This window comes from Furipterus horrens, unplaced genomic scaffold, assembly GCF_987537825.1.
Source record: "Furipterus horrens unplaced genomic scaffold, mFurHor1.1.pri manual_scaffold_5, whole genome shotgun sequence".
Lineage (NCBI taxonomy): Eukaryota > Metazoa > Chordata > Mammalia > Chiroptera > Furipteridae > Furipterus > Furipterus horrens.
Genome location: NW_028327175.1, coordinates 105888998 through 105901305, shown reverse-complemented (window position 1 = coordinate 105901305; position 12308 = coordinate 105888998). Strand labels below are relative to the sequence as shown.

The 12308-nt window shown below is 44.4% G+C and overlaps 1 protein-coding gene across 4 annotated transcripts in view; it reads left to right on the top strand.

Moving 5' to 3' along the window:
• The first annotated feature begins 849 nt into the window (after window positions 1-849).
• Window positions 850-12308, top strand: part of BFAR (bifunctional apoptosis regulator) — a 30111-nt gene continuing 18652 nt past the window's right edge. For 2 of the 4 annotated variants that reach the window (XM_090276983.1, XM_090276984.1), the window contains exon 1: window positions 850-1039. The gene's annotated coding sequence lies outside the window, so the exon portion shown is untranslated. Of the gene's footprint in view, window positions 1040-4784; window positions 4847-6749; window positions 6927-12308 lie in introns of those variants that run through there. The other 2 variants (XM_090276985.1, XM_090276986.1) reach the window with 2 other exon arrangements.

Sequence of the window (12308 nt, the reverse complement as noted above, 5' to 3'; positions counted from 1 at the left end):
CACTAAAATATTATTCAGTCTTAAAAAAGAAGGAAATTCTGACGTGCTACAACCTAGATGAAACTTGAGGACATTATGCTAAATGAAATAAGCCAGTCACAACAAAATACTGTACAATTCGTTATATGTGGTACCTAGAGTCATCAAATTCATAGACACAAAGTAGAATGATGGTTACCAGTGGCTGGGGGAAGGGACCACGAGGAGGTGTTAAATGTACATGGAATTTCAGTTTGGGAAGATAAAAGTCCTGAAAATGGATGGTAATGATGGTTCCACAACAGCGTGGATATACTTAATGCCACTTAACTGTACACTTAGTTAGAATTTTTATGTTACATATCTTTTAACACACACACACACACACACACACACACACAAATGCTGATACCTATTACCAGATTATCCTCCAGAAAATAAGTTCACACATTCCCGGCACTAATAGAGGTCATTACCAACATTTTCAATCTTTAGTAATTTGATAGGTAGAAAAAGTCACCCAAATGATCAACTTAACGAACTCCAGACCAGTGATTTAAAGGGTTAAAAAAAAGTAGTAAGGTCATTTTAATTTCGATTCTAAGCGGTACTTTAGCCAAGATCCTTTCTGCGTAAAAATGTGAAGGCAAAGGAAAACTATGGAATTTCAGTGCGTACTTTTAATAGTGTTTTAATTTCGGGGTAAACTTTCTATAGACTCAAAAACAGCAACCTGAAAAGAGCAGACGCGTACACCAGCCCCAGCTTTAGAGGGTAACGCTCGGCCCATAGTGGTCCCTGAAGAGGAAGGGGCGGGACCGACGGTGGTACGCATGCGTCGAAGTGTTCGGCCAGGCAGTGGCCGCTCTAGGCAGCAAGGAGGTCGCGGGGTTGAGGGGGCTGGGAAACAGTGCGACCTCTCATCTATGGTCGGGAGTCCGGGGCACCCTCCTCGGCAGTCTTAGGTTACTTCCGGAAGTGAAGCCGCCAACTCCTCCTCTGCTTCCGCAGGGTCCAGGCAGGGGGTGACGGCCGGGTGAGCCCTGGGATGAGCGCAGTGGTAAGCAGCGGCGCGGCGGGTGTTAGAGAACGGGCGACCCGGGCTAGATGTCGAGGTGGGGTGTGGAGGACGGGCGTAGGGTTCGATTTCGAGGAGGCACACGGGGCTCTCCTGAACAGCTGCAGCTCTGGTCTCGAGGCTTGGACCCCAACTTGTCTAACTTCCCCATCTCTCCCGTGAAGCCCACGTCGGCACGGTGGGTCTCTGGGCCTGGCTTGTTTCCCCTCGAGGGTCGGCGTCAGCCTATCTCTCCAGTATCTTCTCAGGGCAAGAGGGAGAGGGCATCGCTTCCACATAACTTGTGGGGAGACGACGGGGCGCCTGCCCCCGAGTAGCACCCGCCGCAGACTGCGACAATACGTCCAGAATTAATTCGGGTCCTGACGCCAAGCTGGGCTTCAGGTCTAATTGGCGAGGCCCTCCATGCCACACAAGACGAAACGATTGTTCCTTTTTTAAAATAGGGTAACGGACCCTGGCTGAGTGACTCATTTGGTTGGAGCGTGTTGTCCCACACACCAAAAGGTTGAGCGTAAGGGGAGGCAACCGAACGATGCCTGTCTGTCCCTCTCTCTCTCTCCACCCACCCCCCATCAATAAATATATTCTCCAATAAAAATAAAAAAAAACATAGTGTAACGAAGGCGAAAATGAAACCCCACACTCACACTGGGGATAGGCTGGAACTAGCTCTTTGATTCCGAGTTTACAGACAGAAATCTGAACTTGTGCAAAAGGGAGTTTTATTTTTTTTAGAAAAAGGCAAATGAAAGTCAGGCTGTGGGTCTGTGAATCTGGCAGGGCAAGAGGCAGCGCTTTCAGTGTCCGAGAGGGCTGCTCTCCTGCTTTGGTGGAGAGGATGCAAGTTTGAGCCCAGAAGCTGTAGCGCCCTCAAATGTCGCTGTTGTGTCCTCCCCGCTGAAGCCCATTGGTTGGTCCACTGGGGGTGGCCTTAATGTCACACTGTGAAAGGCCAATAGGAAGGAGGTTTACTCCCCCCTCCACCCCCTCAGGCACACCGCACAGTCTGTGCTGAGTGCACGTGCTGAGTGAGTTGTTTGGTTTGTTTTTGTTGTGGCTGTTCTGTAAATAGCCAACCTGAGTATATGATGTGTTCTATGGTGTGGGCACTACTTACATAGCTGGCACTCAGTAAACACAACTATTAATAATTCTTTTAATAATATTTATCAACCATACAGTAGACTCTTTTTAGGTATCCATAGATAGAAATTATCACTTCAACCTCCTTCAGAGTAGATATTATTTTCCTGAACTTATAAGTGGGAAATAAGAGGCTCAGGAAGAATATATGTGAGCTGCATTGGAACCCAAGTCTCCCTTATTTCAATGACCATACTAACTATACTAGCTTCTCCAGGGAAATTAAGAGTATATAAGGTGAGGAAACATGCACAAATGAAAGTTACACTAATGCACAGAGGCAGGAAGGTTTAATTTGGGTGTGGGGGCAGTTAGTCATTAAAGACATTCAAGTGGAAGTTAATTTGGGCCTTGTCAGCTGGACACTTTTGACCCAGAGGTGGTGTGGAGCTGTGTTACAGATGGAGAGAACAGTGTGATATGGAAAGGTGAGCAAGGATCAGGAATTAATATATGGGACTGGAGTGTCAATAGGTAAATAGTAGGGGATAATCACAATAATAGTAATAGTCAACACTTAAATTGCACTTAACATGTGCCAGGCACTATTCTGAGTGCTGTACACATGTAAATTTATTTACTCAACAACCCAGTCAGGAAGATACTATGAATATCCCCATTTTACAGATGAGGAAACTGAGGAACAGAGGTTAAGTGACTTGCCTGAGGTCACACAACTAATAATTGGTGGAGCTGTGGTTTGAACTTAGTCATTCTGGCTCCAGAATTTGCAATTTTACTTTAAAAGTTGTGTTGATTGGGAGCAGGTTGTAAATATTCTTTTTTTTTTTTCTTTAAGATTTTATTTATTTTTTAGAGAGAGGGGAAGGGAGGGAGATAGAGGAGAGAAACATCGATGTGTAAGAGAGACATCGATGGGTTGCCTGGGCTGCCTCTTACACACCCCTAACCAGGGACCTGGCCCACAACCCAGGCATGTGCCCTGATTGGGAATCAAACCAGCAACCTTTCACTTTGATGGAGGATGCCCAACCCACTGAGCCACGCTGGTCAGGGCCATGAAGATTCTTAAATGACAAGCTTACAACTATGGGTCTTAATTTTTTTATTAATATCTTTTTTTAATTAAAATGCCATTCTGGTCACTCATGGTCCAAAAACATTCAAACAATAAACCAGAAAGAAATAGATGTTCAAGATTGGTCTTCAAACATTATAGCCAGTGATGCCATGCTTGCCTATGAGCTCCCTGACATAAAACCCCCAAACTATTCAGCAGCCCCTTCCTAACTGTGAGCTGTTTGAAGCTACCCATTAGAGCACTACTGACTATTCTTAAGGTTTGACTAGTTGTTGGGATCTCAGCAGGGGTTGGAGGAATCAGCTCAATGTTGGTATAGTGCCAAAACGTGGCCAAGCCAGGCTTGGAGTACGTCATGTGTTTACCAGTGCTGAGGCCTTCTCTCCGAGGTTACAGACAATTGGGCTATGGGTTTAGGATGGAAATTCTACAGCCCGAATGGCTAGGTGAATGTCTGTGGGTTTTAATTTCTCATAGTTGGAAAGGTTCTGAGCAAAGGAAGGGCTTGATCAGAATTGTGTTGTAGGAGGATGGTTTGGGCAGTGGTGTGAGAAAGGTGTAGAGAGAAGAGCAAATGAGATTAGTGATGTTATTGAAACTTATTTTCTTCACACCTTACCCATTCCTTGTCTGAAACATATTTAGGGTATGTCAGTGTTTATTTGTACAGGCATACCTCAGAGATACTGAGGGTTTGGTTTTGGTTCCAGGCCACCGCACTAAAGTATCACAATAAAGCAAGTTGTAATCTTTTTGCTGGTGGAGTGTCTTGCCTTTAATTTATAAAAATACAACATCTATGAAGTGCAGTGAATCAGAGTACAATAAAATGAGATCTGCCTGTATGGAACAGCTGTCTAGTTCTCAAACTTCTGTGTGCATAAGAATCTCCTAAGGGACTTACTTGTTTAACATGTACATTTCCTGGGCCTCCCTCCCAGATACTCTTTGGTGATATCCACTTACCCAGAGAGCACCAGCATTTCCAGGTGATTCTGATGGAGGTTCTAAGAAATTACTGTGATAGGGAGTCAAATTTTTGCTGATTTGATTTCCATCTACAAATTTGTAGAGCCCAGCTTTGTGCCAACAACTCTCAGGTATGATGATAGAATTCCATGGCTTGGTCTCTGACCATAAGGAGCTCAGAATTTGGTATGCAAGGCAAAAATTACTCAAACATTAGTGTGCAAAAAAGTATAAGAACAAGCTAAACCTGAAAAGGATACATCAGTTCATAATATGTGAATCATAACAGAATAGTTTAAAAACAACAGTTAAGGTATGGTTTACTGGTACCTACCAGTAGTTTTGGATCATTTTCTGAGTTATTTGATATCTACAGCATTTAATACAGGATAGGTCATTAAATATATGCCACATAACAAATGAAAGAGGACAGTCTCTAGAGAGAGCCAGGATGGCCTCAGTGTATTCTTCTCTTGCCCAACACCACTCCCAGGCAATAAATCACAGGGCCTCAAAGTTCAGGCAGCAAGTGAATATCCAGTGAGCTGTCTACCTTTGCCCTAGTGATTTCTGACCTAATCCAGAAAGAAAATCTGTCTGTTTGGAGATGGAAAAACACAAGGTTTTGTACGGTAAGAGCCTAGAAATCCTTCTTGTATTAATGAAAGCCGGTTTTTGCCACCTGCCAGACGTGCACATAATACTCTCTTTTATTGCCATTTCTTACTCTTACCTTGCTTACATTTGGGCATATCTTTTAAAATTTCATAGTCACTAGAAATCACCCTTTGAACACATAATAATGTCTGTAGTATTCTGCCAGTGTTTATAGTGGTGTCCACAGAGGTGGACTTGGGTGCCAGAAATGGGGAGCTCCCAACCAGCCTCATGCCTATTTCTATTGTGAATGTTTTTGTTTGTTTATCTCATGGAGCAGCATACTCACTTAACAGTCACATGCAGGTGTTCATGTTCCAAAGTGCAGTGTTGTTAGATTCTGGTTTTCTCTTAATTTGGATTTCTCAGCTTTGCAGTGGCAGCTCTGTGATGTGGCCTAGATGATAAAGGAGCAAATCAGTCCTTTGAACTGATAACTTAACTGTTATTGATTACATTATTAGGATAATGTGGTGTTGTAAGGACAGGCTTTAAGTCACACCAGGATTTGGGCCTCCATTTTCTCATCTGTAAAACAGATGAGAGTAATAATTATCCCATAGGATTGTTATGCTTTTTATATTATACGGGCTCAGTAAATATTAGCAATTATTCTCTGGGGTCAGGTAGTATGTAATGAGAAGAAATAGTCTTAATTACAGGCCCATAGAAACCCAAAGTGTTGGTTTTTTTTTTTAATGAGACCATTGACAATAGTTTTAAAGAAAATATTTGGAGGTTCTCAGTATGTAGTCTCCATTTACACAAAGTAGCTTTGGTCATAAATATGAAAATTCTCTTTCCTTCCATAATTCTTTTAAAATGATTTTAATGATGCTGCATAGGCACTTCTCGCACACAACCTCTACAAGTTGTTATCAACTTGCTACTTCCATGGTTGCCTTCACAGTTGGGCGGCAGCACGTGTGTACAGAAATGGCTCTCTTAGCTTTTACAGCATTGATACAGGATTTCCCAAATTACCAAAACATAGATGTTTTCCATTTTTCCCCATGAAGTCCTATTCTTTTTTCTGGGAACTTTTGGAGTTCCTCAGTATCCCAACAACTAAAGGGATAACACTTTATAGGGAAGTTTAAAGCCAAATTTTTTTTATTGCAGTGAACATCTTTGCTAAGAAATTATTGAGATCCTAATTTTCAGGCTGAAATTCCTATAAATTTGCCCTTCAAAGGATTATTCCTAAATATTAGTTATGTACTAGTCACAAACAAGTGTCCTTTTGAGTGAAGAGGTAGAACCATAATTACACACCCCTGAACAAAGCAGTTTGAAGATTATGATCTCTGTGAGAGTTAACAATCATTACATAATGAGAACTTTATAAGCTAAGATATAAAAAGTCTTAAACTCAGAATTAATACATTCTTTCTTCTTGATAACTCAATACTAATGATTGTATTGACTTTATTAAATGTTAGTTGGGTGACTAAAGAATCAAACAGGTAACAACATAGGAACCATGAGATAGTAGCCCTTTGGATAAATCCACAGATCAGTACTTGAGCCAAGTTTAGTCCAGGTTCTTGAGTTACACAGAATTAATTATTGGGAGATTGTTTATATCCCAGCCCCTCCCCCCCTTTTTTTCAGATAACTATATACGTCAGGTATTTTTTTTGGAAAAACATAGAAAAGGTTATGGTGATAGATGTCTTGGAATTTTCCAAGTCATTGGAAACTGTGATAATTGTTTCTTATCAGTTGAGCCAACAGACCAAACCTATGAACATTTTAGAAAAGGTGAATGTCAGGGCAGCCCAGCTCTGAGAAATCGCCCAGAGACTGCTGTGGAAACAGATAACTGGTTTATTGAGGGACCAAAGGAAGGCGGTTAAGGGGAGAGGCAATTCCCGGACTGACTCAACGGCCGTAGGAGCAAGGGAAACGGCAGCGGAGGTGGTGGGTTGCTCCCCGTAGGATCAAGGGAAACGGTGGTGGAGGTCGGGGGGCAGGTAGCTCCTGGTCCTCCTCGTGGGTCCGTAGGGATCGCCACCGGCTCTTCTGCAGGCACCTTTATTTATACACCTTTCGGTAAGGGGAGTTTGCTTATTGACATATTCAGTAGGTCATTTTCATGGATATATATTGAAACTCCTTGCAAAAGTGGGTAGGATCTGTGGAATGAGACCCTAGACAGCGCTCAATTTGGGCTAAATCTGTGAGGAAAAAGGGGACATGTACCCGGACAATGCCCTCGGCTCCTGCCACCTCGCGAAGAGGGTACAGGCCTGAGGATGGCGGGGGGGGGGGGGGGGGGCGGGGATGACACCGCCAGGGCAGCCCGAGGACGGGTGCGGAGAGGCAAGATGAGCGGGGTGGGGTCGGGGGGCGGCAATGGTTTGTCTTTCGTTGGCGAGTCAGGAGGGGCGGGGGAGGGGGGAGAAGGAGCGGAGGGAGTCGCTGACCGGGAAGGGGCGCATGGGGGGACGTAAGGGTGTCCAAAGTCCCAGGGGTCTGCTTCTGTAAAAGACGAGGACGGGGGTGCTCAGGGGAGTTTGTTGACGCAGAGGACATGCGGGCGGAGGTCAGTTGAAGGAGAATAAGTTGGAGGGGGGAGCAGGGGGAGCAAAGGGACGGTCTGCTGCGAAGAATAAAAAAGCCTCTGCGTATGGAACTTCGGACCACTTGCTGTTCCGCCTGAGGTAGTTGTCGAGATCAGTAAGAATTTGAGGATCAAATGTTCCATATTCTGGCCAACGACATTTGTTATTAAGAAGATATTGAGGCCAGGTAACCGTGGAGAGAGAAATTAGCTTTTTTAGTTTTACCTGGGACCCTATTTGAAGGGTCCGGAGGTTCCGGCAGAGACAACCCAAGGGGGAGTCCTTCAGAGGCAGGGACTGGGAGTAACAACCCAGAGGGTGAGCCTGAGACGAAATGAATGAGGAGGGTTAAGGGGTGTCCCCACTTAAGCTGCTGATTCTACGAGGCACAAAGTCCTCTGGCGAACTGTCCAGGGGGAGGGCGTCCCCAGCCGCCTCTGGAAGTCCAAACAAACTCAAAGGCTCCAGGGCGCAGCGGCCGGAAACGAACTTGCCAACGGGGTGGGCGTCCCCAACCACCAGTGGAAGTTCAACGAGGTGAGGCGCAAGGCCCCAAAAGGAAGACCGACCTAGGCCTCGGGTTTTCGAGCAGAGCCCCAGTAGGCTCAGAAATGAGAGACCTAACGAGAGACTCACCCAATGAGACAAAACTGGGCTAGTTGGTGTCCGGTGTGGATGGAGGGCAGGCCACGGCAAAGGGTCTGGAGGCGGAGGTCGTCAGATGTGCAGATCTCTCGAGCAAGGTGGGAGAGGAGGGGGTGAGAGGGTTCTGACAGGCGGGTCAGGAAGGACGCAAGCCTGGGACGTGCTGCCGCAGCCCACCGCTCCCCTGCCTGCAAGCTGCCGGTGACCGTTCTCAAAGCCCCTCCCGGGTTTCGGCACCAAAATGTCAGGGCAGCCTTTCTCTGAGAAACCACCCGGAGACCACTGTGGGATCAGGCAATGGGTTTCTTGAGGGAAAAGGGGGGGAAGAGGGGGAAGGAGAGAGGCAGCTCCCGGACCAACTCAAGGGCCCATGGGAGCAAGGGGAATGGGGAACAGGGAATGGGGATTCCTATGGGCCCATGAGGAGGACCGGGATCTGCCTCTCCCCTTCCCCGCCTCCCCCCCTTTTCCCTCAATAAACTCGTTGCCTAATCCCACAGTGGTCTCCCGGTGATTTCTCAGAGCAAGGCTGCCTTGACAGTTAATAGTACCGTTTGTTCATATATGTGTATTCATGCCATATTTCACATATCAATGCTTTCTAAGATTGCCATTTGTTGACGCTGAAATTTTAAAGTACATCTCTCCAGGTGTTTTAAAAGTAACCTCGAGCTGTTAGAACAAGTTGTTGATTATATGGCATGGGCATGAGAACAACAACTTTAAGAATTCCTCACATGGATGGGTTGGGAAGTGTCACACAGCTGGTATGTGATACGGAAGAAGGGACAGCAATTATTGAACACTTCCTAGGCGCCAGAGCTAACATGTGTCCTCTTAATGCTTGTGACAGCCCTATGAGGTGGGCAGTAGTCACCCCTTTCCTTGCATATGCTAATGTGAGACTTGGAAAGAATGAGTTATTTCTCCATGATCTTGTGGCTCCTAAATAGTGGAGCTGGGACTCAGAACCTGTCTTCAGATTTTAAAACTGAGGTGTATTACACTGTCTCTCAGAATCAGGAAGTAAATAATAACTCCAAAAAATTAAAGTAAGTGTCTCATAAGACCTTGTACAAAATATTTGATTCATAGAAGAGCCCACAAAAACTTACTGCATTCATTCTGAGCTATGTCTCTGGGGATATGATGACAATAAAGCCAACTTAGAGTTTTTTTACTTAAATCCTGCCTTCAGGTTCATCCAGAGCCTTTCATACACAGAATCTGCTGAGCTGGGTTATCTAGCCTCTGAGTCTAAAGCAGAATAGAAGCAGTAATTTTAAAAATTGTTGAAGACCTAATCGGCCCTCACTTTCTCAGCAATGGAAAATAACAACCTGACAGCAAATCAGGAGACAAGAAAACTGCCCTGGCCTGATGGTTCAGTTAATTGGAGCATCATCCAGTACACCAAAGGTTGTGGTTCCATCCTCAATCTGGAGGCAACTGATTATTGTTTCTCTCTAACATCGTTGTTTCTCTCTCTCTCCCTCTTTCTCTCTCCCCCCACCTTTCTCCCTCTACCCCCTCTCCCTCTCTCCCTCTCTCTCCCTCCTTCCCTCCCTTCCTCGTTCCCTTTCTCCTTTCCTCTTTCTCTAAAATCAGTAAGCATATCCTCAGGCAAGGATTGTAAAAAGAGACAGGAAAACTATAAGCTGATGGAATGCCAAAAATTTACTAGCCTAAGGCCAGTTAATCTAAAAGATCATACACTCATCAATAGACTGGAGGCATCACCTTATGGGCAGAGCATGGAAATTCAATTATTTCCAGGGGTCAGGCAAGTAACAGAAATGAGGAAAACAGGTAGCTGAGGGCTGAGGCAAACTGAAGCTCCGCTTGCCCTTGCACTTTCTGAAAGGGCTGGAAGTATTACTCAGCTTGAGATGGTTGTTGTCATGCAAAATGAGAGCTTTGTGTTGCCGGACTTGCTGAGTTTTGTTGTTTTTTTTTTTTTTAAAGCCAGAAATCTGGATTTTTTTATGTGAAGTCCAATTCTTAAAAATATTAGCACCCAACTCAGGACGACAGGGAAAGAAGAAGAAGGAGAGAGAGAGAGAGAGGGAAAGACCCTGTGAAAGAAAGCTTGCTTACAGGCCAGATGTTGCCACAGTGAGTGGCTGCCAATGCTGTGACTGTTCCAGAACAGGGAGGGTGGATGCTTACAAGAATAATGCTGTATCACTAGAGAGGCTCACCTGGGTTCCTTATAACCACTCTAGGAAGCAGAGGGGTGTAGTAGATTAAGAAAGCCTTTAACTCAGTGGTTAAACGGGAGTTCTTAACCTTATTTGGATCTTGGCCTCTTTTGAGAGCCTAATAAAAACTATAGATTTCCTACAGGAAACTGATCATATGACACACTCGTAAGCAGAAACTCAAGCTTGGCATGTAATTTCAGAATATGCATAGACCTACTGAAGGACCTCTATAGAGACATCAGTTGAAGGCTAAACTTTTTGTCAGAAACTGCTGCTCTTCAGAGTGACTCAGTCTCCAGAGGTTTTGCTCTCCTGTTCAGTTCTTCAGTGTTCAGCCTGTGGGTTTAAACTTCTCACTACAGATTGGTAGACTTTGCCAAACTCAGGCACTCTTCCCATTAGTTTTGTACTAGGACATTAACGCATAATGATGGAACATAAACCAAAGTGTATCCATGTGAATGGGGCACTGGGGAGTGGGGTGGGAATGGAATGACTCTTCTTGCCCTGATCTTAACCGTGTCCCCCCCCAGTCTTCCTTTAGGCCTGTGAGACAAGGGGGAAAGACCAGGAAGCTACAGGGATATTCTAACACACACTTAACTTGTGAAGAGCTCAGAAAGAGCCAGGAACCTCACAGCCTCAATCTGCTGCTGAGTGTGCCCAGAACAGGTATAAACATCCTCAGGAACACTGGGCCTTCTCCTCAAAGAGGCCTTTAATCATTGTCAGTGCAGGAGGGTGTGTTTTCCCAGATGAGAACACCACAGCTAGGAACTTGAGTGTCTGAGCTTGATTTTATCACTGAAGAGGTACTTTCATCCTTTACAAGTACTGCTTTTTTAATGGAAATCAACCAAATACATACCGATAGCAGAAGAGATCAACTGAATTTGGTTAAGATGTGTATTCTTTCTGTTAGCTTTCACTTTTTGAATTTAGGGTAAAATGAAACTAGCCAAATTCCTAAGATGTGATCAAAATCCATGCACTTTATTTAGTTTGTTAAAGACAATTATAAAACAGAGTTAGTGGCCACCTCAGTTTATCAAAATATGAGTTGTAAAATACACTTTTGATGTCAGTGGGTTGTTTTCTCTCATGAAAAACAAACTTTCACATCAGCTAAACTAGGAACTACTGGTGCATTCTAGTTTTGAAAGGCTAATTTGTGAGAAATTAACTTCGCTATATGATGTCATTTCTCTACAAATGACTAAAATCCATACACTTGCCCTCATTCTTAACTCCCAACTTCAGGGTGTGTCTCCATTTGCTCAAGTGTTCCAAAATTCAACTAACCTTTCCAAGATTGGCCCCATTGTTTAGAGTGACCCATTTCTATCAGATGTGCTGTTCTTCCCCATCTCTGAAACCTAGCCAGCATCTTGGATCTTTCTTTAGCCATCAAAGCCCATATATTATTTTTTAACGTCTTTTGGCTAGATCGATCTCTTTTCTACCTTTCATTTCTTTGCTCTTTTCATTTTCGTCACCTTGGTTTCAGCAGTGATAACAGCTCTCTTATAACTTGTCCCAGCCTAGCCCTCGCCCTCCTTCCTGATGAGATTTCATCCTGAAGCACAACTTTGCTGATCTCCTTGTCTCTGAAACCTTTCTATGCTCCCTATGGCCTGCCTGTCATTAACCAGGCACGTAAGACCCTGTATCAGACCAGTATCTCCTGTATCACTCACTGCTCCCCATGAAACACAGAAAGCAGTGCCAAGTCAGGACCATCTTTTCCAACCCCTTGCCCAGCCCTCACCGGAAACCTTGTATCCTTGACACTGAATCCAGATGTAATCATGATAGATCTAAAGGGCCTGCCCAGTGTCCAAGTTCATAGGCGATGTTCAGTAAATAAGTGTTTCATTTAGGGTAATACTGCCCACATGGAAGTTGTTTAGTAACTATTAGCCAAGTAAAGGAACTACTCAAAATCATTTCTTTTTCCAGAAACCTATATGTAAGATCTCACTTCCTTAGCAATTTGAAGACTGTCCAAAGTAAAGCACTTA